This window comes from Anthonomus grandis, chromosome 14, assembly GCF_022605725.1.
Source record: "Anthonomus grandis grandis chromosome 14, icAntGran1.3, whole genome shotgun sequence".
In the NCBI taxonomy this organism is placed as follows: domain Eukaryota; kingdom Metazoa; phylum Arthropoda; class Insecta; order Coleoptera; family Curculionidae; genus Anthonomus; species Anthonomus grandis.
Genome location: NC_065559.1, coordinates 1,575,680 through 1,601,956, shown reverse-complemented (window position 1 = coordinate 1,601,956; position 26,277 = coordinate 1,575,680). Strand labels below are relative to the sequence as shown.

At 26.3% G+C, this 26,277-nt stretch overlaps 1 long non-coding RNA gene across 1 annotated transcript; it reads left to right on the top strand.

Annotated features, from left to right (window-relative positions):
• The first annotated feature begins 15,636 nt into the window (after nucleotides 1-15,636).
• On the top strand, nucleotides 15,637-25,324 carry LOC126744528 (uncharacterized). The gene is made up of 2 exons (XR_007663216.1): nucleotides 15,637-16,243; nucleotides 24,949-25,324. It is a non-coding gene; the product is annotated as an uncharacterized LOC126744528 (long non-coding RNA).
• Nucleotides 25,325-26,277: the final 953 nt, after the last annotated feature.

Sequence of the window (26,277 nt, the reverse complement as noted above, 5' to 3'; positions counted from 1 at the left end):
TAAATTAATTTCATCATAAATAAATAATTTATCTTAATTAATTCGTATGAAAGTCACTTACTTTTTTATAATCCAAGTAGATTTATTTAGTTCATAATTCACCAGCACTTATTTCTACTTAATAATCCAAAAATTCATAGTAAATTAAGACTATAATACAAAAAGCCGACCACTGAAGCCGAAAATTCGCGACAAGTACCGTCGATATCGCGATCTGGGTTGCAAATATCACGTATGTGCAAAAGAATGTTCGAATTCTTAGGGTATAGATAAATACCTTAAGGTTTTTTATTATATACTACGAAATAATAGAATGACAACATGTTTATATTATAGATTCAATAAGTATGTTATATCACTGATTTTAAAATTACCGTTTTTTAAAAAATATTTTTATTATATAAAATTATAAATTTCAAAAATTACAGTATCGTGACTTAACTTAAAGAGTTTAATCTAATTAATTCGTTACAATGGTTTTTGTCCTCCTATTTATATGTAAAATATGCCGATTCAGTGGAAACAGGCATCTTGGTTGATCGTGAGTTATGTGACGAGCCACCCTGTACAACCATGGAAGCCACTAGCTGCTGACCCTGCATTTTATTACAACAAAACTGTTTCATTGTTTATTATCGAGTTAGTCAATTGAAGTTGCTAAGACAATTAGCATGTAATTTGTATTAATTAATTTTCAAATAAAATAATATTTTTTAAAAAGGCGTTTTGGTTGTTAAGATTTAGAGTTAAGATTTAGTTGTTAAGATTTAGAGTTAGTTAAGAGTTAAATGGCGCAGTCGGTAGGATAGTCCGGAGTTAGATCGGTTAGTGTATCGAACGTTCGTTTTAACGATTAATCGGACTATACGAAACTTGATGAAAATTCGGTGGAGGCATCTGCAGTGAATTTATCGAAAATTGCTGAAACAAGAAGACCACTATTGGAGATTCATCGGTGATTAGATACAAATCATCTAATTACGCAAGGAGGCAGAATATTAGAGTGTCCCTTATAGAAATGACCATCGCCTTTATGTAAGTACAGCTCATTAAGTTAATGTCCAATATAGATGAATTAAGCGTTGTATTGAATAATCTTAAAATCTCTTCAGTTGACTCACCATTAGATAATAATTTAAATTTAGAAAATTTACATTTAAATACTAGGATGCCCACTTTTAAACCGGAATATTTAAATTGTGTCCCGAATTTTGATGGGAACCCTAATGATCTTAACCGATATCTCGTAAACTGTGAAACTTTAATTAAGCACTTTTATGATCAAACGGATCCTAATAAATTTGAAAATGTTTATTTACTTAATTGCTTAATAGGTAAATTAATTGGAAATGCTAAAATTGTGGTAAATATTCAAAATGTAAGTACTTGGAATGATCTTAAACTAACTCTTGAAAGAAATTTTGCTGATCAAAGAGATGAGGCTTGCCTCAATCGCGACCTTGTTATGCTTAGGCAAAATTCAAATGAAAATCCCAATCAGTTTTATGATAAGGTACTGCATTTATTGAATTTACTTTGTTCATATATTGATAGTCATGAAATTACAGATGTTGCTAAAAATTTAAAACGTACAATGTACTCAGAATTAGCACTTAAAACCTTTGTATCAGGTCTTAAAGAGCCTTTAGGGACAAATATTCGGTGTATGCGGCCAAGAACCCTAGCCGAAGCTTCTCAATTTGTAAATCAAGAAAACAATAGCTTATACTTTCAGAATAATAATAAAATTAATAAACCTCAGTATAATCAAAGTTTTAATAAATCTATACAACAACCCAACTACATCCAACCAAATTTAAATAATCATAATAATTTTAACTCAAGTACACCCCATGATCTATTTATGAGACAAAATGTTTTTCCATCTCAACCAGTTCCTATACGCCCTAGAATTTTACCTCAACGTCCTCTGCCAACAAACTCGCAAGTTTTTGGTAGACCACCCCAAAATCGAAACGTTTTTAGGCCAAATCAAATGAGAGAAAAAGATCTTCCTCGACCGACGCCTATGAGCATAACTTCTAGACAATTCTCCCATAATTCTAGAAATAATCAATCTATGCAAACTTATAACCCTAATCAATCACAACGAAACTTCCAAACTAGACAAAATCACTTTGTGCCCTCAGGCCCTCGTAATTTTGTATCAGAAGAATTATATAATACTGAGACTAATCAATATTATGATGATTATGATGATAATTATTATTGCGATTCAAAAGAACCCACAACTTTTGATGATGAGGTTCATCAAAATAATTCCCAATTTCAGTATGAAGCATATGACGATCAACAAAAACCCGAAACTTTAGAAAATTTTACAAAACAGCCTCCTGAGGAGACCAATCCTTAGTAGCTCCTATAATAAGCTTTAATTTAATTACTACCAGTAAACTACCCTACATTATATTTCCAGAATATAATTTAAAATTTTTAATTGATAGCGGTTCATCTCGATCTTTCATTAAACCTAACTTGGCAAACAAATTTTACAAAAAAGATATAATAGAAGACCCGTTTATTGTATCTCGTGGAAAAGAAATGTCAGCTCATAAATTTAGTACTCTTATACCAACATCCAGAATTTTTAACTTACCCGAACCTTTACAATTAAAATTCTTTTTATTTAAATTCCATGACATTTTTGATGGTCTTATAGGAGTAGATAATCTTGAAATTTTAAAAACAAATTTAGATTTTGGCAATGGTTACTTACGTACTCCTTATGCTGAAATAAAATTACTTTTCCAAAACACAAAACGAAACCTAAATCAAATAAGTGTAGAACCCCGATGCGAACAAGTTATAAAAAGTAAAACTTCAATCAAAAATGGTGAAATCATTATTCCATATCAAAAAATAGGAAATTGTGAAATCCCAGAAAGTCTCTCTATTGCAAAGAATGGCATAACCCTCACCACTATCTTAAATAGCTCTACTGATCAAATTCTATTAGATTTTTCCGAACCCATAAAAGTTGAACCCTTTGAAAGAAAAGAATTAGAATCCATTGATTTTAACTTAATCGATAATTTTACCAATAAATCTCCTAATTTTAAACCGGAAAAACTAATCAGAACAGATCATATGAATCAAGAAGAAAAATTTGCAATTTTAAAATTATGTAAAGAATACTCTGATATTTTTATGATGAAAATACTCCTCTTACGTTCACAAGTCAGGTAAAACACGAAATTAAAACCACAGATGAAACACCCATTTATTCGAAAACATACAGATATCCCTTTATTCACAAACAAGAAGTTGAGCGTCAAATAAAAAAGATGTTGGAGCAAAATATTATAAGACCCAGTGTATCCCCATGGTCCTCACCAATTTGGGTAGTACCAAAAAAAATTGACTCTAGCGGAAAACAAAAGTGGAGATGCGTAATAGACTTCAGAAAACTGAATGAAATTACCATCGATGTGCGGTATCCTCTACCCAATATAACAGATCTTCTCGATAAGCTAGGTAAATGTCAATATTTTTCAACCCTCGATCTAGCGAGTGGTTTCCACCAAATTCCAATGAACGAAAAGGACATTCCGAAAACTGCTTTCAGTTGTGAGAATGGGCACTACGAATTTCTGCGTATGCCTTTTGGCCTGAAAAATGCCCCCGCGACCTTCCAACGCGCAATGGACAATGTCTTTCGTGGAATGCAAAACGAAAAGTGTGCCGTTTACCTTGATGATATAATTGTCTACTCTACCTCTTTACAAGAACACATCGATAAATTACGCGCCGTTTTCCAACGTCTTCGTGAAACCAATTTCAAATTACAGCTAGATAAAACCGATTTTTTAAAAAAAGAAGTAGGATATTTAGGACACATTGTTACCCCTTCAGGTGTCAAACCAAACCCCGAAAAAATTAAAGCCATTAAAAATTATCCTATTCCAAAAACTACTAAACAAATTAAGGGATTTTTAGGATTATTAGGCTATTACAGGAAATTCATTGATAATTTCGCTAAATTGACTAAACCTCTAACCAAATGTTTAAAAAAAGGAGCCACTATAGAACATAACGCTGAATTTATAAATTGCTTTGAAACCTGTAAAAATCTTTTAATGAACGACCCTATTTTACAATATCCAAATTTTAACAAACCCTTTAATTTAACAACGGACGCAAGCAATATAGCACTAGGTGCTGTGCTTTCTCAAGGACCAATTGGTAATGACCTACCAATCGCATATGCATCACGTACTTTAAATGATAGTGAGGTCATATAAATCATAGAAAAAGAACTTCTCTGTATTGTCTGGGCTACGAAGTACTTTAGGCTTTATCTCTACGGACGAAAATTCAACATAATTACGGATCATAAACCTTTACAATGGTTATTCTCACTAAAGGATCCTTCATCAAAATTACTACGTTGGCGAATTAAATTAGATGAATATAATTATACGATTTATTATAAAAAGGGTAAACTAAATACAAATGCCGACGCCCTTTCACGTGTAGAAATCCACACCAATGATACGGATACAAATTTTAATTTAAGTAAATATATTGAGGAATTTAATCAGTCTCTTCAAAATTCCGAAAATTTAAACCCAGAAAATGAAAACCCTGACCAAGACAATATTTCAATGATTGTGCAACATGACCCTACAGATCAATGCCCCCAAACAAACGAAGGCACTGAAAATCTTCCCGTCGAAAACACAGACGATATAGTGCAACCTGATATTCCTTATGACGACACTGTTCATACCAATGCTGAACAAAATCCTATTGTAGGTATACCGATCGTTGAGACACCAGTTAATTACGGGTTAAACCAAATAATAATATCTGTTGTATTACATTCCCTGGCAATTCCCAAAATTAAAATTTTGTTTGAAAAAAAGAAACGAATTAATTTACAAATATCCCAAAATAATTTCGATAATGATATAATAAATTTTATAAAAGATTATGTAAAGCCAGGCTTACAATATCACTTATATTTCGAAAATCCTGAGTTTTTTGAACCTTTTTGTGAAGTCATCAGAAAAACATTTAAATGGCCATCTTTAAAATTAAAGCGTTGTTTAACTAAATTATTAGATGTCACACACAAAGACGATATAAAAGAAATTATAAAAAATTATCATGAATCAAAAACAAACCATCGAGGAATAGATGAAACTGAAAGAAGGATTAAAGAAAAATACTATTGGCTTGATTTAAAACATTCTGTACAAACTTTTATAAATGATTGTGAAATCTGTCAACAATGTAAATATGAACGCCATCTAGTCAAAGTAAAAATGAATGTTACACCGACAGCTAATCGACCATTTGAAATTCTCCACATTGATGTTTTTACTGTTGAAAAAAACAAGTATTTAACTATAATTGATTCTTTCTCAAAATATGCGCAAGCTTACCCAATTTCTACAGCCGAATCTATTGAAGTAGCTGATTGTTTATTAAATTTCTTTTCCCACCATTCTGTACCGAAACAAATAATTACCGATAATGGAACCGAATTCAAAAATTCATTAATTTCAGAATTACTTGATATACACAAAATTAAAATCCATTTCATTTGTCCAAATCATCCTGATTCAAATGGTATGATAGAAAGATTTCATTCAACTATTTTAGAGCATATTCGAATTCTAAATACCACTGGATTTTTAAAGACACCCACTAATAAAAAAATGATTTACTCTGTTCTCGCATATAATCATACAATCCACTCATCTACAAAATTTAAACTAATTGATATAGTTAATGGCCATATTACGGAAAATAGTCCTTTTGATATAAAACTTGATCAACTATTGATTAACGATTATGTCAATTCGCATAAAGAAAAAGTTAAATTGCTCTATTCCCAAATAAATGAAAAATTACATCATAATAAAGAAACTGTAATTGAAACCCGCAATAAAAATCGTGACGACCCTGAAATATTTGCACCTGATCAGCAAGCATATGTGAGAAAACACATAAGACAAAAAACCGCTAATGTTTTTAAAAAACCGACAATTCTTAAAACTACTGATAATGTTCAAAAAACGGTTTCCACAGAACTTGATAAAAAGATTCACATGAATAATTTAAAAAGACCGCGTAAGAAACCTTATTCCTTTGATAACAACGACTAGAGTTGTTTATTTTCAATTATCTTATTTCTTTTAGATTGCTCACGTTCATCGTGGGAATGCAAGGAAACGACGATATAGAAATTAGAAACCTAAGTAGCCATGCTGGCTTAATTCCAATAAATTTAGGATCTGCTAAAATTCAAGAATCAAGCTATAATCTAATACATTATTTTAACCTTAATCCGTTAATTTTAGAGATAGGACAACTAGATGAGAAAACTAATAATTTAACCTTAGTATTAGAAAATGATAAGAATTTTTATAAAAATGATTCTCTTAATCAGCTAAAAATTTTAAGTTTAATTAAAGATAAGGTAGATATAAAGCTTCATGAAATATTACCTAATGTCAGAGTAAAAAGAGGTTTAATCAATGGACTAGGGTCAATATTTAAATCAATTAGTGGTAATTTAGATGCATCAGATGGAGAGCGGTATGATACGTTAATAAAACAATTAGAACAAAACCAAGGGAAATTAGCAAATAACTTGTATAATCAATATAAAATATCTTTAAATGTTACTGATCAATTTAATGTTACGATAAGCAAAATTATAAATAATCAAAAAATATTGGAAAATAAAATGAATGATATTTACTCATTGATTTTAGGATCTGAAGGACATTATTTGGTTATCAAAGATTATTTAGATCAATTAATTAATCTATATGAAGTTATTAATTCTGTTTTACAAGATATTGAAAATTCTATCTCTTTTGCAAAAATAAATGTGATGCATCCAAGTATTATAAAAACAAAAGATTTATATCATGAACTCCTTAAACTCGAAAAACAATTAAATAATAAAAAGTTACCTTTTGCAGTAACATTAGAAAATACATTTTTAATTCAAAAGTTTATCGATATAGAATGTTATATTGTAAATAATAAAATAACATATTTCCTAAAAATACCAATTATGCAACCTTTTACTTTTACATATTATCATTTATATTCTGCACCAATATTTAATGGGAGTCAATTTAAGGCGATTGTACCACGAAATAAATTTTTGCTTAAAAATGAGCTATACTATTCCTTCACGAGCGACCCTTGCAAGAAAGCTACCAGACAACAATATATATGCCAGAAGATGACACTTGAAGATATTACTGACGAAGCACCCTGTGAGATCCTGCTTTTGGAGAATAAAAATACTTCCACCTGCAAAAAGGTCCAAATAGTTGCTACCAAATCCAATATTCTGCGCATCGAAGAATCCAATCAGTTTATTGGAATTCTTCCTAATCAAGAGGTCATTAAACTCAACTGTAATAAACAAATTGAGTCAATTCGTTTAAAAGGCAGTTTCCTTTTTAACGTACCTCAAAATTGTGAAATTGTTACCAATCAAGCGAAGTTCCTGATCGATAAGCCAATTGTAAGCATCCAATCAATGATACTTCCAAGAATCGTGGAACCAACGTTCGAAGAAAAATCTTCAAGTTTCAAAATCCACCTTGACGACATCAGATTGGACGAACTTCATGCTATAAAACATCAAATTTTGCAAAATCCGCCCTTTCACCTAATCGAACAACAATCAATAATTGGAAGCCCTAGTTTATGGACGATATTTATTTATTTATTATTAATAATTGTAACTAGTTATTTCTGCTACAAGAAGTTCCTGTATACCAGATGTTCGAAAAGATCGACCAATCCAGAAGCTGCCAATGTTGGAGATGTTCAACTTCCACCCTAGCCCATGAAGTTGAATTTTAGGAGGGAGGAGTTATGTGACGAGCCACCCTGTACAACCATGGAAGCCACTAGCTGCTGACCCTGCATTTTATTACAACAAAACTGTTTCATTGTTTATTATCGAGTTAGTCAATTGAAGTTGCTAAGACAATTAGCATGTAATTTGTATTAATTAATTTTCAAATAAAATAATATTTTTTAAAAAGGCGTTTTGGTTGTTAAGATAGTTAAATCGTGTGTGTGGGTGTCTGCTGATCCGGCGTCTGGGAAGTGACTTATCTGGTTTAGATTAAGTGTTATCTGATCCGGTGAGAACCAAGGACTGGGTGACTTTGTTAAGGTGACATTTATTGTGGGAAATTGGATATAACAAGTATAATATAATTTTTGTATATTAAAATGTATTAAATAATAATAAAAGAATAACATGATGGTTTACCAACACCTTAAAAAAGTGAATTTTTTTGGGTTTCCTTGTATGTTTTCTTAAACTCTTTTTACTTTTCCAGACAAATCTTAAATATTTTGATTTTTTTTTTAATGTTTAGGGTTTTTTTGGAAGTTCTGATGGTCTCTAAGGTACTAAAAATAATAGTCCAAAATTCATACTTTGGAAATTCGTCTTTTTTTTTAAATATATTGAATTTTACAGGCATGACCTATTAGGTTTATATAGAATATTTAGGTTTTCTGCCTGGTATAGAGAAAATTCAAATTTCAAAACTTTTCTAAAAAATTAGTTTTTCGAATTTTTTTTAGCAATGCCTTATATATTGCGATTTTCTTTAGGACACTCAAAAGTTTTAAACTTTTCTCTTTCTTTTTCTTCCACTTATTTCTTTTCTTCATCTTTTTCCTCCTCTTTGTCTTCTTGACATAGTGAGAAAATTACTTAACTGGAGGAATAAGACAGTCTAATATAATATTTAGTAACCCAGAAAAAGACAAAAATTACCGCACGAAAAAATCTTGTTCTTCTCCTACTACCTCTTCCTCTTCCTCTTGCTTTTTCTCTAATTTCTCTAATATGAGAATAAAAATTAAACTTTTCACTTTTTTTCTATACCATCAATTAATTTTTAATTACACATTATTATCCACTCTTGTTCTATATTACCGTCTCATTCCTTTGCTATTCTTTAAATCGTTTAATAATTATGTTTTCCTAGACTAGTTAATTTAATGATATTAAAAAAAACATAATTTTTGCAATTCTTTATTAAACCTTAGACTGAGATTCAAATTCAAATTCAAATTCAAAAGACTTTTATTACCACTTAAACATTGTACATAGAAAATTACATTTTTTTATTACAAGAATTTACACAATGCTAAGAGTAATGCGGACTGAACTGCGATTATAAAACAACCGATAACACATACACGAGCTAGCGCGCATGTGCTGCTCAGACCGTTAAAACATACTAACCTAATTACAACTAAAAGAAGAACAAAGACTTTCCCAATTATAATTATTAAGAAAATAAGTCATTAAACCCTAAAAACATATAAAAGCTAAAAACAAAAAAAAATATAGTGTAATAATTTACTATATCAATTACATTAATATAGGTACCATCTGTGCAATAGACAGAGAGGAGTAAGGGTGGCAAAAAACACGAGCCGAGGCTGGAAAACCAGGGCAACATGACGCAAAAATGAATAGATATTCCAAAATGAACCATTTAAAATTTTATTTTTATGCCTGCAAGATCAACAAGACCAGTGTTGATTTAAAAAATAAGAACTCAAAAATAATTTGGTTGCAATTAAATAAAAATAATTAAATTATATTTTTAATAAAAATTTGGTGGTGTGAATTTGTTAAAATGCCTATGTTAGTTGAGAATTAAGAAGAATTTCTTTAACATATGCAATAAATTTCTTTGGTGAACTATTTTTAATGTAATCCGGTAACTTGTTCCACATATGAATACATACTGGAATGATTTTTTAAAACCTGATGTTCGATGAAATGGAATTCTAATTAAGTTTGGATTTCTTACATTGTGTATATAATCATGGTGAAAAAATAAGTCTCTTAAATATGGCGGCTGTCCTGATTTAATTATTTTGTAAATTAAATTATACATATGACACTTCCTTCTATTTCTCATATTTAATATAAAATGTGAATTTAGATAAGGAGTAATGTGGTCTCTATACGATATATTAAAGGAAAAACGCATACAACTATTTTGCAGTTTTTGCACCGTCCTTGACAGAGATACGGTTAGTGAGTCGCCATACACAATGTCCGCATAATCCACCAAAGACAGTACAAGCGAATTGCAAAGCAAATATTTGGTGTTTGATGGTAACTGATTTTTGTATTGATATAAGTTTTTTTTTTTTTTTTTTTTTTTTTATGAGATGACGATACAAGAATAAGAATTAAAGGAAGAGAAGTAAAAAAAACTCAACTCTTCTTGGTATGGTAATATAATAGTCCCTAAAGGAAATTTTCTATATCTTCCAGGCTTATTTAAGAAAAAATAATATTTTTAGGGAAACTTTTACCCTCGAAACTTTGTAAATGGACTGACAACACATTTTTTTAAAGTTTGCTCCTTTTTTACAACTGCAAAAATTAATTTAAGTTCGATTATTCTCTAAGTTATAAATAACGTACAGAAACTTTATCGTAAATCCGTCGTTGCGATCCCTACCTATCTACCGGTAAAACTTTATATCAAAGCTCAGGAAGTAATTCCGGCGGCGGTAAGTTCGAGAAAGCGTCGCTTGTTTTCTATTTCCGAAATTTACGAATTACCGGGATACACACACACACAAAAGCCCGCGATGCTGCGAATTTACGAGGGGGGTAAATTCGTTGTTTTCGCCCCCGAGCTAGCGAATATTAAGATGTAAACACTGACGAACCCGGGTTAGTTATTTTTATCTCGGGGTAGTTGTAATAATTAGACGTTGCCGCTAGTTTATTTTGAGGCATAACTTAAATGGATACCACAACCGTTTCCCTAGGAATAAGATCAAATACAAAGATAACACCAATTTTTATGCACATATGACATTAATATCTTGATCAATATTTGTAATTCCTTAGACAGTTGAAGCAATAATGAGTTTTACTACCTGGAAGAAGAAGACATTTTCTTTGTGGCACTTTTGCAAAAAGTAAATGCCTTAAACAAATTACGAAGATGTGCCTGGAAGAAGAAAAACCGTTAAAATAACCAAAAAAATACTATAATAATTTATCTTGGTGTAGTTGTGATAATTAGAGGTTGCGGCTAGTTATTTGGGGCATAACTTAAATGGATACTACCACCAGTTTTTAGCACTGATGCAATCACACTCTATTATGAGTAAAAGTCGATTATTGTATATCTAAGTTTCCAGCAGTTTTGGACAAAGTGGGCTTCCACGCCCAGGTTTTCTTAATAGAATCAAAACAGAAAACAAATAACTCCAACTAATAATTTTTTTTTCCAGACATTACAGTTCAAACTTATCCTTCTGTAGAATGAATGGCTTTTTCTAGGTAGGTAGCTGAAGCAACGACAAATAGGGTTTAAATGCCTGGAAGAAATATAAAATTTACTTTAGAATCCTCGAAGAAAAATATATGCTGTGCATAGATTAAGAAAAACCAAGAAAAATATATTTTAATATCCGTTGATTTTTTTTTAATTCTTTTCCTTATATCGTCACCTTAGTCATTAAATTACAAAAATCATATTTATTATTATCAAAAGATCCAGAGAGTAGCATAGAAATGAGACGGTTATATAAAACAAAAGTAAAAAAAAAAACCCAATTCTTATTATATCAGATATCTCACTCTTATGTATCATAAGCAATGATAATAAAATAATGTTTTCTTAATGTAAGTAGATAAACTAAGCTAGAAAAACACAATTTCCCTAAGAACCAGACCGTATATTAGAGATGCATTATTGATGAATAAAAAAATTGAATATTTATTCTTATATCGCCATCTAATCCCTGGGTAAAATAAATTGTGATTCATTTTTAATTTAATTAGACAAGTAGTTAGAAATTAATTTATGGTATACAAAAAAAGTAAAAAGTTCAATTTTTATTCTCATATTGTCATCTCAGTTATTTAAATAAGAGGAAGAGGAAGAGGAAGAGGAAGACGAAGAAGAAGAAGATTTTTACGTGTATTAATTTTTTTTCTTTTTCTAGACTACTAAATATTATATTAGACTGTCTCCTTCTTTCAGGTAATCAAAGTAATTTTTTCAATATTCCAGAAAGACAAAGTAGAGGAGAAGAGGAAGAAGAACAAGATTTTTTCGTACGATATATTTTTTTCTTTTTCTATTCTAGGCTACTAAACTTTATATAAGACTGTTTTCTTCTTCCAGGCGATCAAAGTGGTCTTCTCATTTTTTCAGGCAGTTACGATTACTTTCTCCTTTTTTTTCAACATTCAATATCCTTCTTTGTCTTCTTCTTTTTTTTTTCTTCTTCTTCTTTTTCAAGAACGTTAAATGCTTTGAAGAAATTATTGATTTCTTACAGGTATTTAAGTCAAACGTTTATTTTTCTTCTTCTTGTTCTTTTCTTTCTTCCTCTTCTTCTTTTTTAAGAATGTCAAATGCTTTAAATAAATTATTGACTTCTTACAGGCAGTTGTGTCAATCGTTTCTTCTCTTCTTCTTCTTATTCTTTTCTTTCTGCCTCTTCTTCTTTTTTTTTCTTTTTTAAGATCAAATGCTTCGAACATATTATTGATTTCTTACAGGCAGTTGTGTCAATCGTTTCTTCTCTTCTTCTTCTTGTTCTTTTCCCTCTTCTTCTTATTCTTCTTCAAGAACGTCAAATGCTTCAAAGAAATTACTGATTTCTTACAGGCATTTGAGTCAAACGTTTTTTCTTTTCTTTTTCTTCTTCTTCTTCTTCTTCTTCTTTTTCTTTTTATTCTTTAAGAACGTCAAATGCTTGGAAGAAATTATTGATTCCTTACAGGCATTTGAGTCAAACTTCTCTCATCTTATTTTTCCTCTTCCTCTTTTTTTCTATCTTCTTCTTCTTCTTCTTCTTCTTCTTCTTCTTCTTCTTCTTCTTCTTTTTTATTCTGGCCTTAAAGATGAAAAGGAGGAGATAGAGGAACAGAAAAAGAAAAAGAGGAGGAAGAAGAAAAAGAAGAAGAAGATAAAAAAGAGATTTTCCAACAATAATTGTTCTTGTTCTTTAAGGTTGTCTTTTACTAAATACATAATTAGGCTGTCTTTTTCTTTCAGGCAATTAAAATCGTTTTCTCATTCTTTCAGAGAGTTGAATTTATTTTCTCCCTTTTTTGCACACTTAATTTTTTCTTTTTCTTTTTCTTTTTCTTTTTCTTTTTCTTTTTCTTTTTCTTTTTCTTCTTCATCATCTTCTTTTTCTTCTTCTTCTTCTTCTTCTTCTTCTTCTTCTTCTTCTTCTTCTTCTTCTTCTTCTTCTTCTTCTTCTTCTTCTTCTTCTTCTTCTTCTTCAATAACGTCAAACGCCTGGAAGAAACTATTAATTTTTTACAGGAGTTCTTCTTCTTTCTTTTAAAGCCAACAGTCGGGAATCATATTTATGCCAAAAACCAAAGAATACCAACTTTTTCAATTAAAATTAATACAATTGATAATCTTTTCTTCTTCTTCTTTAAATCTTTTTCTTCTTCTTCTTCTATTTATTTTTCTTCATCTTCTTTTTTTTTCTTCTTCAAGAACGTCACATATCTGAAAAAGAATGATTGATTTCTTATAGGCAGTTGAGTCAAACAGTTGAGTCAAACGTTTCTTCTTTTCTTCTTGGCTTTCTTCTTCTTCTTCTTCTTCTTTTTCTTCTTCTTTCAAATCAGTTCGAATTTAACGTCTTCGTTAAAATCCTCTTGTTCTTCTTTCTAGCAATAAATTTTATTTTTTCTTTGTTTCACTCCAAACTGATTAGTAATGTCTTTAAACAGCTGAAGAATTTTACATTATCATCTTCTTCTTCTTTTTCTTTTTTCCTCTTCTTCTTGTTCTTTTCTTTCTTCATCTTTCTATTTTTCTTCTTCTCGTTCTTCTTGATTGATTCTTACCTGGAACTATTATTAAAGAAAATTTTGGGAAATATCCGCTTTTATTGACAGTGATGCCTAAGAAGGAAGTATGTCCTTCAAGGTGACCACTCACTTCAAAGTCCAAAATCTGGAAAAGCAATTGCACGATTTGAATAAAACAAAAAACATGATATTCAGTTGAGTATTGCCTGGAAATCTTATTAAAACTTCAAAACAGTCCAAGCAAAATTTTGGAAAATATCCGCCTTTATTGACAGTGAAGACCAAGAAGAAAGTATGTCCTTCAAGGTGACCACCCACTTCAAAGTCCAAAATCTGGAAAAGTAATCGTACGATTTGGATGAAATAAAAAGCATAAGATTTAGTTGAGTATTTACTAGAAATGTTGTTGAGGATTCAAAATTGTACAAGTAAAAGTTCGGGAAATATCCGCCCTTATAGGCAGTGATCCCTAAAAAGGAAATATGTCCTTTAAGGTGACCACTCACTTCAAAGTCCAAAATCTGGAAAACTAATTGTACGATTTGGATGAAACAAAAAGCATAATATTTAGATGAGTATTTACTAGAAATGTTGTTAAGGGTATAAAATTGTACAAGTAAGAGTTCGGGAAATATCTGACTTTATTGGCAGTGAAGACCAAGAAGAAAGTATGTCCTTCAAAGTAACGACTCACTTCAAAGTCCAAAATCTGGAAAAATAATTGTACGATTTGGATGAAACAAAAAGCATAATATTTAGATGAGTATTTACTAGAAATGTTGTTAAGAGTTTAAAATTGTATAAGTAATAGTTCGGGAAATATCCGCCCTTATTGACAGTGAAGACTAAGAAGAAAGTATGTCCTTCAAGGTAACCACTCACTTCAAAATCCAAAATCTGGAAAAATAATTGTACGATTTGGATAAAGTAAAAAGCATAATATTTAGTTGAGTATTTACTATAAATGTTGTTAAGGGTTTAAAATTGTAGAAGTAATAGTTTGGGAAATATCCGCCCTTATTGGCAGTGATCCCTAAAAAGGAATTATGTCCTTTAAGGTGACCACTCACTTCAAAGTCGAAAATCTGGAAAACTAATTATACGATTTGGATAAAATAAAAAGCATAATATTTAGTTGAGTATTTACTAGAAATGTTGTTTTAGGTTTAAAATTGTACAAGTAATAGTTTGGGAAATATCCGCCCTTATTGACAGTGAAGACCAAGAAGAAAGTATGTCCTTCAAGGTGACCACCCACTTCAAAGTCCAAAATCTGGAAAGGTAATTGCACGATTTGGATAAAATAAAAAGCATAATATTTAAGTGAGTATTGCCGAGAAATGTAGTCAAGGAATGTTTTCATAGATGGAAAGATTCAGAAGTTATCTTAAGTCAATGAGACTCACCTCTAGAGCATCAAGTTGTTCTTAACTAGTATGAACAAACAATTTTCATCATAAGTCTGAAACTAATTAAGATATCTTGAAGGGGTTTTCAGTACGTTCTAGGAAAACATCTTTAGATTCGTTAAAGGTAGGAGCCATTTTTATATATTTAAAAGTCCAGGAGTTATCTCTAGTTATTAAGACCCATCTCTAGAAGATCAAGTTGTTTTTAACTAGTATGGGCAAACATTATTCATCATAAGTCTGAAACTAATTGAGATATTTTAAAACAGTTTTTAGCATATTTCAGAGCAACGTCCAAGGATTCACTGAAGATATTAAGTGTGACAATTAAAAGTAATTTTTTCTTTATTCCTGGCAGTTGAACTTTTTCTTCTTTTCACATTTAAATCCAAAGCATTTTTGGACGTTCTGTATACCCCGATCCTAATCCGAAAATATTCTCCAAACAGTCTGGCTATCTTATTCACTCCCGCCAACAGTAAAAGCGACCGCCATTCAAAAAAGAAACAACAACAGTTCAATCGACGTCGTCGTAATTTATTATTAACAGCATCAAAACCGCTTTAACTTGACAGTCTTTTTTCGGCACGTTTCCAGACCACATCTGCCGTCGCTGGCTGGCACCGTGCCAGGTTCGCCAATAATCCAGGAAAAAAATATCACTAACCTAAACAAACCGAAAAAAAAACATAAAAATAGAAAAAGGACGTCGCACATTATCCCGTTACGTTAGTTCGGTGCAGTACTAGTACTATATCACTGGAAACATGAGTTTCACCAGGTTGTTAATGAGAAATTTCACGGTTTTTCTGTTGGTCGTACTGTTGGTGGTCGTGCAGTTCGGTGACCCGTTGTCGGCCCTACCGGTGGAGAAAACCCTGGGAACTACAGTGATTAAAGTGGGAAACAAGACGGAAACCGGGTGCCTGTACGGGTTCGAGTTGGTGAATGGGACTTGCAGGGAGATATTTTGACCTTATAGGTGAGTTTTTCATAAAAAAAATCAATTTTCCGTTTTGGCCTCTTCCAGGCTAACCCGTATGTATCCTGTAATTTGTTCCAGTTAATTTCGTTCTTCTTTAAGGCTTTTAGGGTCATTTTATTGCCCTTCCAGGCACCTCCTTTTTGTCTAAAGTGTTGAAAAATTGAGTAACTGCATAACTGGAAGTCTTTTTATGGAGTATTTTTTTCCTAGAGTTTCCATACTTGAATTTCTTCTCGTTCCAGGCAAGTGAAATTATTATCCTGGTCCTTTTCTACCTTGACAAATAAAAAGAGATGGTGTGGGGTTTTCCAGGGGTTTAACAGTAGTAGTTCCAGAATTTTTTACATGATACTATGAGTATTGATATTGACTCCAGAATTCTTATAATCTCCACAAAAATTTTTAATTAATTAGTTACTATGCATTTTTATTTAATTAATTTTCATTAATTAATCGTTTTAGTTTATGTTTTTTTTGTTAATAAGTCACTATAAAAATGTATTATTAATTAATCTAGTTATTTATTGAAAAAGGGTTTTTTTCTTAAATTAAATTTATACAATGAAATTAAAATTTAAAAAATAGTTAAATATTTAACTTTTTGATAATTAATCATAACAATTTATTATTTATTAACGCAAATTAATAATTTAACCTTAATTACATTTTTTTAAACAATTAACATTTTTTATTTATCGTATTAAATTTTGAAATTAAAAAAATTAATTAGTCAGTTATCGTACAGATTTTTAATATTAAAATTTATATGTTAAATTAAATTCTTGTAGTAAAAAAATATTGCAAAAAAATTAATTAATTATTAAATTTCCAAATAATTAATTAAGTTACCTTTAATTGTTTTTAATTTATTAATGTAGTTAATTACTGCAAATTAATATTTTAACCTCAACTAAGAGTTTTCTTAATTACAATTTTTTTAAAATATTGAAACTAAAAAAGTTAATTAATTATTTTTTCTTTCAGTGAACTGTAAGAATTTATTAATAATTAATGTAGTTAATTAATGATTAATAGAGATTAATATTTCGACCTTAATTGAAATTTCGTCTAAAAATAATTTTTTTATTAAATGTTAATTAATTAATTTTTTTAATAATAAAATAAAATCTGTAATCTATATTTCTAACTAAATCTGGGCAAGTAAATCTTCGAAATTAAGAAATAACTAATGATTAACTAATGAACTATTACATTTTTTATATTGAATAGCTATACAAATATCTTATTAGTTAATGCATTATTAGTTAATATTGGTGCTAAATATTTAATTAATTAGTTTAGTGAATATTAATTATAGTAATATTTAAATACAAAACGGTATTATTGGTTAGTCTAATTAATTTTACATTTTAAATTAAATTATTGCACAATAATATTTCGACCTTAATTCAAGTTTCTTTTAGAAACTATGCTTTTTATTTAATTTCGAAATTAAATAATGAGTTATTAATTAATTAAATATTATTTTAATAATTAATTATAGTTATTCCAAGTTAATTTTTTTATAGGGTCTTTTCATAGGCGATATTATTTACATGAAATATTTATACTCAATTTTTTACAAAACGTATCTCTTTTTAATTGGAGAATTGGTTAATTAATTAATTAAGTAATAATTTTTTTCATTGCTTTTTACTAACTAATGATGTATATTTTAAATTAAATTATTGCATAGAAATATTATAATTTTGTAGCCAATTTCTCCAATAAACTAGTTTTTTAATTAGGTTTCTCTTAAATTTCCAAACTGAAGGAATTAATTAATTATTGGTGTATATGACTAATTAATAAATGTGTAAATTTCTTCTTATTAATTAACTATATAAATGTAATATTATTAAGTCTAGTTAATTTTTTGACAGCATCATTTCCTAATATTTAAACCTGTACTTTATATTTTAAATTAATTTTATGCACTTAAATATTGGAAATTATGTTTATAATTTTTTTTAATTAATTAGCTTTTTTTAATATTTAACTATAAAAACTTATTAATAACTAATAAAGTTAATTACCGCAAGTTAATATTTTAATACTAATAAATTAATTTTTTTTATATAATTAATTAAAATTAGTTATTCTAGAAAATTTTTTGACAATATCAAAACCGGCAATTTATATTTTAAATTTAATTAATTAATTTGTTTAGTAGCTAACTATAAAAATTTATTATTAACTAATAATGTTAATTACTGCAAGTTAGTATTTTAACCTTAACTTAAATTTCTCTAAGAAACAATTATTTTTTTAATAAATTTGCATTTAATTAATTAGAGTCGTATTTTGACCTCAACTCACGCTTCTTTTATGAACTATTTTATTAAATTAAATTTCGAAACTAAAAAAAGTTAATTAATTAATTAATATATTATTAGTTAGTCTAGTTAATTTTTTCGTAAATTCTTTGCCTTATATTAAAACCTATAATTCAAAATTTTAATTAAATTTATTCAGTTAAATATGAGAAATTGAAACGATTAATTGATTAATTAATTACTAATTTTATTTTCAGTTATTGCAATGTTTTTAATTAATAATTCCATATTTGTTTTTATATAACTATAATTCAAATAGTAAATATATGCAATTAAATCTTAAACCCAAATGTTTGAATTTATATTAGAAAATAGTAATTAAAAATTAATTAGTTAATGGAACACATTTTTATTAATTAATGTATAAATTTATTTACGTAATAGTATTCTGAAATAAATTAATTAACATGACAAACACAGAACTGCGTATGTTTAATTAAATAGTTAATTAAAGAAAAATACTTGTACTAGTTAATTAATTAATATTAAATTTTACATTTTTATAAAACGACTTATTGAACGTCAACTTGTTTGAATCTTATTTAAAGTGAAACTTTGATGGTCTCTTTTTGCTACGAAATAATGTAAAAAATTAATTAATTTAAACTTAGTTAATTAAAAAAATTTGTTAATTAGTAAGCATAGTTGAATTTTTTTACTTGCTTTTGATCATATTTCAAATTAAATTATTGTTGTCAAATTTAGCAGAAACATAATTTTAATTTTATTATAATTAATTAAGTTACCTTTAATTTTTTTTTATTTATTAATGTAGTTAATTACTGCAAATTAATATTTTAACCTCAACTAAGAGTTCTCTTAATTACAATTTTTTTAAAATATTGAAACTAAAAAAGTTAATTAATTATTTTTTCTTTAAGTGAACTGTAAGAATTTATTAATAATTAATGTAGTTAATTAATGATTAATAGAGATTAATACTTTGACCTTAAATGATCTAAAAATATTATTTTTATTAAATGTTAATTAATTAGAATTTTTATTATTAAAATAAAACCTGTAATCTATATTTCTAACTAAATTTGGGCAAGTAAATCTTCGAAATTAAGAAATAACTAATGATTAACTAATGAACTATTAAATTTTTTATATTGAATAGCTATACAAATATATTATTAATTAATGCAGTTAATTTCCTAAGGTTTTCTTCCAATATATAATTATTTTGAAACTAAACGCATTAATTTATTATTGGTGTTGAATATTTAATTAATTAGTTTAATAAATATTAATTATAGTAATATTTAAATACAAAACGGTATTACTAGTTAGTCTAATTAATTTTTTCATTAAATCATCATTTTGTCTAATTAATTTCACATTTTAAATTAAATTACTGCACAATAATATTTCGACCCCAATTAAAGTTTCTTACAGAAACTATGCTTTTTATTTAATTTTGAAATTAAATAATGAGTTATTAATTAATTAAATATTTTTTTATTAAATAATTTTGTTATTCAAATTAATTTTTTAATAGGGTCTTTTCATAGGCGATATTATTTACATGAAATATTTATACTCAATTTTTTACAAAACGTATTTCTTTTTAATTGAAGAATTGGTTAATTAATTAATTAATTTATAATTTTTTCACTGCTTTTTACTAACTAATGATGTATATTTTAAATTAAATTATTGCATAGAAATATTATAATTTTGTAGCCAATTTCTCCAATAAACTAGTTTTTTAATTAGGTTTCTCTTAAATTTCCAAACTGAAGGAATTAATTAATTATTGGTGTATATGACTAATTAATAAATGTGTGAATTTCTTCTTATTAATTAACTATAAAAATTTAATATTATTAAGTCTAGTTAATTTTTAAACAGCATCATTTCCTAATATTTAAACCTCTACTTTATATTTTAAATTAATTTTATGCACTTAAATATTGGAAATTATGTTTATAATTTTTTTTAATTAATTAGCTTTTTTTAATATTTAACTATAAAAACTTATTAATAACTAATAAAGTTAATTACCGCAAGTTAATATTTTAATACTAATAAATTAATTTTTTTTATATAATTTATTAAAATTAGTTATTCTAGAAAATTTTTTTACAATATCAAAACCGGCAAATTATATTTTAAATTTAATTAATTAATTTGTTTAGTAGCTAACTATAAAAACTTATTAATAACTTATAAAGTTAATAACTGCAAGTTAATATTTTAACCTTAACTTAAATTTCTCTAAGAAACAATTATTTTTTTAATAAATTTGCATTTAATTAATTAGAGTCGTATTTTGACCTCAACTCACGCTTCTTTTATGAACTATTTTATTAAATTAAATTTCGAAACTAAAAAAAGTTAATTAATTAATTAATATATTATTAGTTAGTCTAGTTAATTTTTTCGTAAATTCTTTGCCTTATATTAAAACCTATAATTCAAAATTTTAATTAATTTTATTCAGTTAAATATGAGAATTTGAAACGATTAATTTATTAATTAATTTAAATTTTTAATTATAGGTTTAAATATAAAGCAAAGAATTTGCGAAAAAATTAACTAGACTAACTAATAATATCTTAATTAATTAATTAACTTTTCTTAGTTACGAAATTTAATTTAATAAATTAGTTCATAAAAGAAGCGTGAATTGAGGTCAAAATTAATTAATTAATTGATGCCATCACTAATTAATGCAAATTTATTAAAAAAATAATTGTTTCTTAAAGAAATTTAAGTTAAGGTTAAAATAATAACTTTATTACAGTAATTAACTTTATTAGTTATTAATAAGTTTTTATAGTTAACTATTAAACAAATTAATTAATTAAATTTAAAATATAAATAGCCGGTTTTGATATTAGAAGAAGGCCCTGTAAAATAAATTACTAGAGTAACTAATTTTAATTAATTATAAAAAAAAAATTAATTAATTAGTATCATTAATATATAACTAATTTTTTGCTTAGATTTAGAATTTATTAAATGTTTGTTTCAAAGAATAAATCTGCAGTAATATAAGTTAAAATTTCGATTTTAACATTAGCAAAAAAATATAAATTCATTAAAAATTAAAAAAAGCTAATTAATTAATTAATTAATTAACCCATTCTCCAGTTAAAAAGAAATACGTTTTGTAAAAAAATGAGTATAAATATTTCATGTAAATAATATCACCTATGAAAAGACTCATACTAACTAACTAGAATAACTGTAATTAATTAATAAAAAAATATTTAATAAATTAATAACTCATTATTTAATTTCGAAATTAAATAAAAAGCATAGTTTCTGTAAGAAACTTTAATTGGGGTCGAAATATTATTTCCTAAAAATAAAAAACCTAATGAAATTAACTGCAATATAAAAAATCTAATAGTTCATTAGTTAATCATTAGTTATTTCTTAATTTCGAAGATTCACTTGCCCAAATTTAGTTAAGAAATATAGATTACAGATTTTATTTAATTAACTTTTAATATTAAAAAAATTAATTAATTAACTAAATGGAAATTTATGTAATATTTAATAAAAAAAATATTTTTAGAAGAAATTTCATTTTAGGTCAAATTATTAATCTGTATTAATCATTAATTACTACATTAATTATTAATAAATTCTTACAGTTCACTTTAAGAGAAAATACGATACGCCTATAATTAATTAACTTATTTAGTTTCAATATTTTAAAAAAATTGTTATTAAGAGAACTCTTAGTTGAGGTTAAAATATTAATTTGCAGTAATTAACTACATTAATAAATAAAAAAAAATAAATGTAACTTAATTAATTATAATAAAATTAAAATTATGTTTCTGCTAAATTTGACAACAATTATTTAATTTGAAATATGATTAAAGCAGGTAAAAAAATTCAACTATGCTTACTAATTAACAGATTTTTTTAATTAACTAGGTTTAAATTAATTAATTTTTTACATTATTTCGTAGCAAAAAGCGACCATCAAAATTTCACTTCAAATATGAAAAAAGCAAGTTGGCGTTCATTAATAGACGTTTTATAAAAATGTAAAATTTAATTTAATTAATTAACTACTCAAATATTTTTTTAAATTTCTTAATAATTAACTATTTAATTAAACATACGCAGTTCTGTGTTTGTCATGTTAATTAATTTATTTCAGAGAACTATTACGTAAATAAATTTATACATTAATTAATAAAAAAGTGTTCCATTAACTAATTAAATTTTATTTTTATTTTCTAATATAAATTCAAACATTTGGGTTTGAAATTTAACTGCAAATATTTACTATCTGAATTATAGTTATATAAAAACAAATATGGAATTATTAATTAAAAACATTGCAATAACTAAAAATAAAATTAGTAATTCATTCATAAATTAATCGTTTCAATTTCTCATATTTAACTGATTAAAATTTTAAATTACAGGTTTTATTATAAAGCAAAGAATTTACGAAAAAATTAACTAGACTAACTAATAATATATTAATTAAATGATTAACTTTTCTTAGTTTCGAAATTTAATTTAATAAAATAATTCATAAAAGAAGCGTGAGTTGAGGTCAAAAGACTACTCTAATTAATTAAATGCAAATTCATTAAAAAAATAATTGTTTCTTAGAGAAATTTGAGTTAAGGTTAAAATAATAACTTGCATTAATTAACTTTATTAGTTATTAATAAGTTTTTATAGTTAACTATTAAACAAATTAATTATTTTAATTTAAAATATAGATTGCCGGTTTTAATATTAGAAAAAAGCCCCGTAAAAAAAATTACTAGAGTAACTAATTTTAATTAATTATAAAAAAAATTATTTAATTAGTATTATTAATATATAACTAATTTTTTGCTTAGGTTTAAAATTTATTAAATTTAATGTTTGGTTCAAAGAATAAATCTGCAGCAATATAATTTAAAATTCCGATTTTAACATAACAGAAAAAAAAATATAAATTTAAGTTAACTATTAAAAAAAGCTAATTATTTAAAAAAAACTAATAAATTTAATTATTTTTTTTAATTTCCAATATTTAAGTGCATAAAATTAATTTAAAATATAAAGTACAGGTTTAAATATTAGGAAATGATGCTGTTAAAAAATTAACTAGACTTAATATTATTTCATTTTTATAGTTAATTAATAAGAAATTCACACATTTATTAATTAGTCATATACACCAATAATTAATTAATTTCTACAGTTTGGAAATTTAAGAGAAACCTAATTAAAAAACTAGTGTATTGGAGAAATTGGCTACAAAATTATAATATTACTCTTCAATAATTTAATTTAAAACATACATCATTAGTTAGTAAAAAGCAATGAAAAAAATTATTAATTAAATAATTAATTAACCAATTCTCCAAATAAAAAGAAATACGTTTTGTAAAAAATTGACTATAAATATTTCATGTAAATAATATCGCCTATGAAAAGACCCTATAAGAAAATTAACTTGAATAAATATAATTAATTAATAAAAAAATATTTAATTAAACAATAACTAATTATTTAATTTCGAAATTAAATAAAAAGCATAGTTTCTAAAAGAAACTTGAATTAAGGTTAAAATATTATTGTGCAGTAATTTAATTTAAAATGTGAAATTAATTAGACTAAATGATGATTTAATGAAAAAATTTAGAACAACGTATGTTTAGTTAAATAGTTAATTAAAGAAAAATATTTGTACTAATTAATTAATTAATATTAAATTTTACATTTTTATAAAACGTCTATTAATGAACGTCAACTTGTTTTAATCTTATTTAAAGTGAAACTTTAATGGTCTCTTTTTTAATATAAAATAATGTAAAAAATTAATTAATTTAAACTTAGTTAATTAAAAAAATTTTGCTAGTTAATCCGGTTTTTATAGATAGTGTAAATATTTAAAAAATTACAAGTATATCCAAACGAAACTCGTTAAAATTGCATCATAACCTTTGAAGAAATGTCACTTAATAAAACCCATATTTTTGGCATGTTTATTTATATATATTTAAATTATTACGTGCGACCTTTGAACCGCGATAAATTTGATTAATTAACATATATACTGATTATTTATTTACAAATATGAAAATGTATTCATTGAAAGGAAAGGGGGTCAACGGAGGTCAGACGGTTTATTTTCGAATACTATGTCATTGTTAAAATATTTATTAACGCACGGTTTAGCGTTTTACAATTACAAAAAGTGAATTTTCATTTTGTATTATTGAATTTTTGTATGTACAAAACGCCACATCTAATTTTTAGTCGCATAAGAATAATAATTAGAAATAAACCCTTTACATAATAATAATTACAATTTTTTAATAAGCATATATATATATTGTTTATAATTTTTTATTAATAAAAAAAATTATCTCAACGTCGTTTTTTTTTCAGATAAAGACCGCCAAAGACACCGAGAAGGATAATATGGCATTACGAGTGAAGTGATCGCTTTTTCGTGCAACATTGTAAATAGTAATTTAATTATTATTTATTATAGCGTAGTGACGTTAATTTATAATTTTATCTGTTAAGGATAAATACGTTGTACAATGTCGTTTCGTTACTTAATTTTTTTTTATTATAACAATTTTTTTTTTTTTTTTGGTTTATTTTAAGTGTATTAACATTACGATAGCAAAAAGGGTTTTGGGCAAAAAAGGACTGTAAATAATATTAATGAAACGTATATAATAAGGTATGTATACAAAAATGTGTGTTCGTATATATTGTATTTTAAACTGTTTTTATTAAATTTTGTTTAAGAGTTTTTTTATGTATTTTCTTTATTCGTTTAAATATTTCCTGAAAAAATGTCATTAAAAAAATCCAGTTGTTTTTAAATATGCTGAATTTGATTTTTTTGGATCGAAATATATAAGTAGTAATAATAAACGAGTTATTAGCATTTTTTGACCTTGAAAATTGCCTGGAAAATTTTTTAAAAGTTAATCAAATTAAAAAAAAAAATTTGCTATGTATTAGGTGTGAACAATTAGTGAGAAAAGTCTTATGACAAAAGTTTCTATTTTCCATAGGAAAGCCAGGAAAAAATTAAAAAGTTTAACTTAAGGGTGTAGGAAGAGGATTTTTGAATAAAATCACATTTACAAAGAAACTACGAACATCAGAAAAATGTTTCTTATATAAAAGCTGTTTGGGTTTTGAAGGCATATCATTAAAATAATTTTTTTTAATCGTATCTCATATACCCTGGAAGAAAATCTGGAAAAACCAGGCACCACTAATAGCCACATTTCTGGAAATGTATAGAAAATTTTTAAGTGTTTATTTTTGCAACGGATGCTACCTGCCTGGAATAATGAAATGATTTAATTATACACTCAACTACCAGAATTGAACCTTTCAAGCCATTAAATGTTTTTTAATTTTTATCAACATTAAATGAACATATTTTTAAAAAATACATGTTTGTTATATTACCCTGACGATGGCGTAATCTAGGCCGAAACGTTGACAAAAAGAAAATAATTTATTGTGCCGCCCCCAATTAATAATAAATTATTGAAAGCATGATGAGAGGTTAATTTATACCCACACTGTTGGGCGCCAAAAATGTGTCAAGTGTATCGAATTTTTTATTAGAAGTATGTTCACTTGAACGTTTTAAGTAATACCAAGCAGCTTTTAAGTTAAATAATATAGTTAATTATTAGTATACGCCTTTTTTCTTTAAACCACCCCTGACTATTAACCCATAGG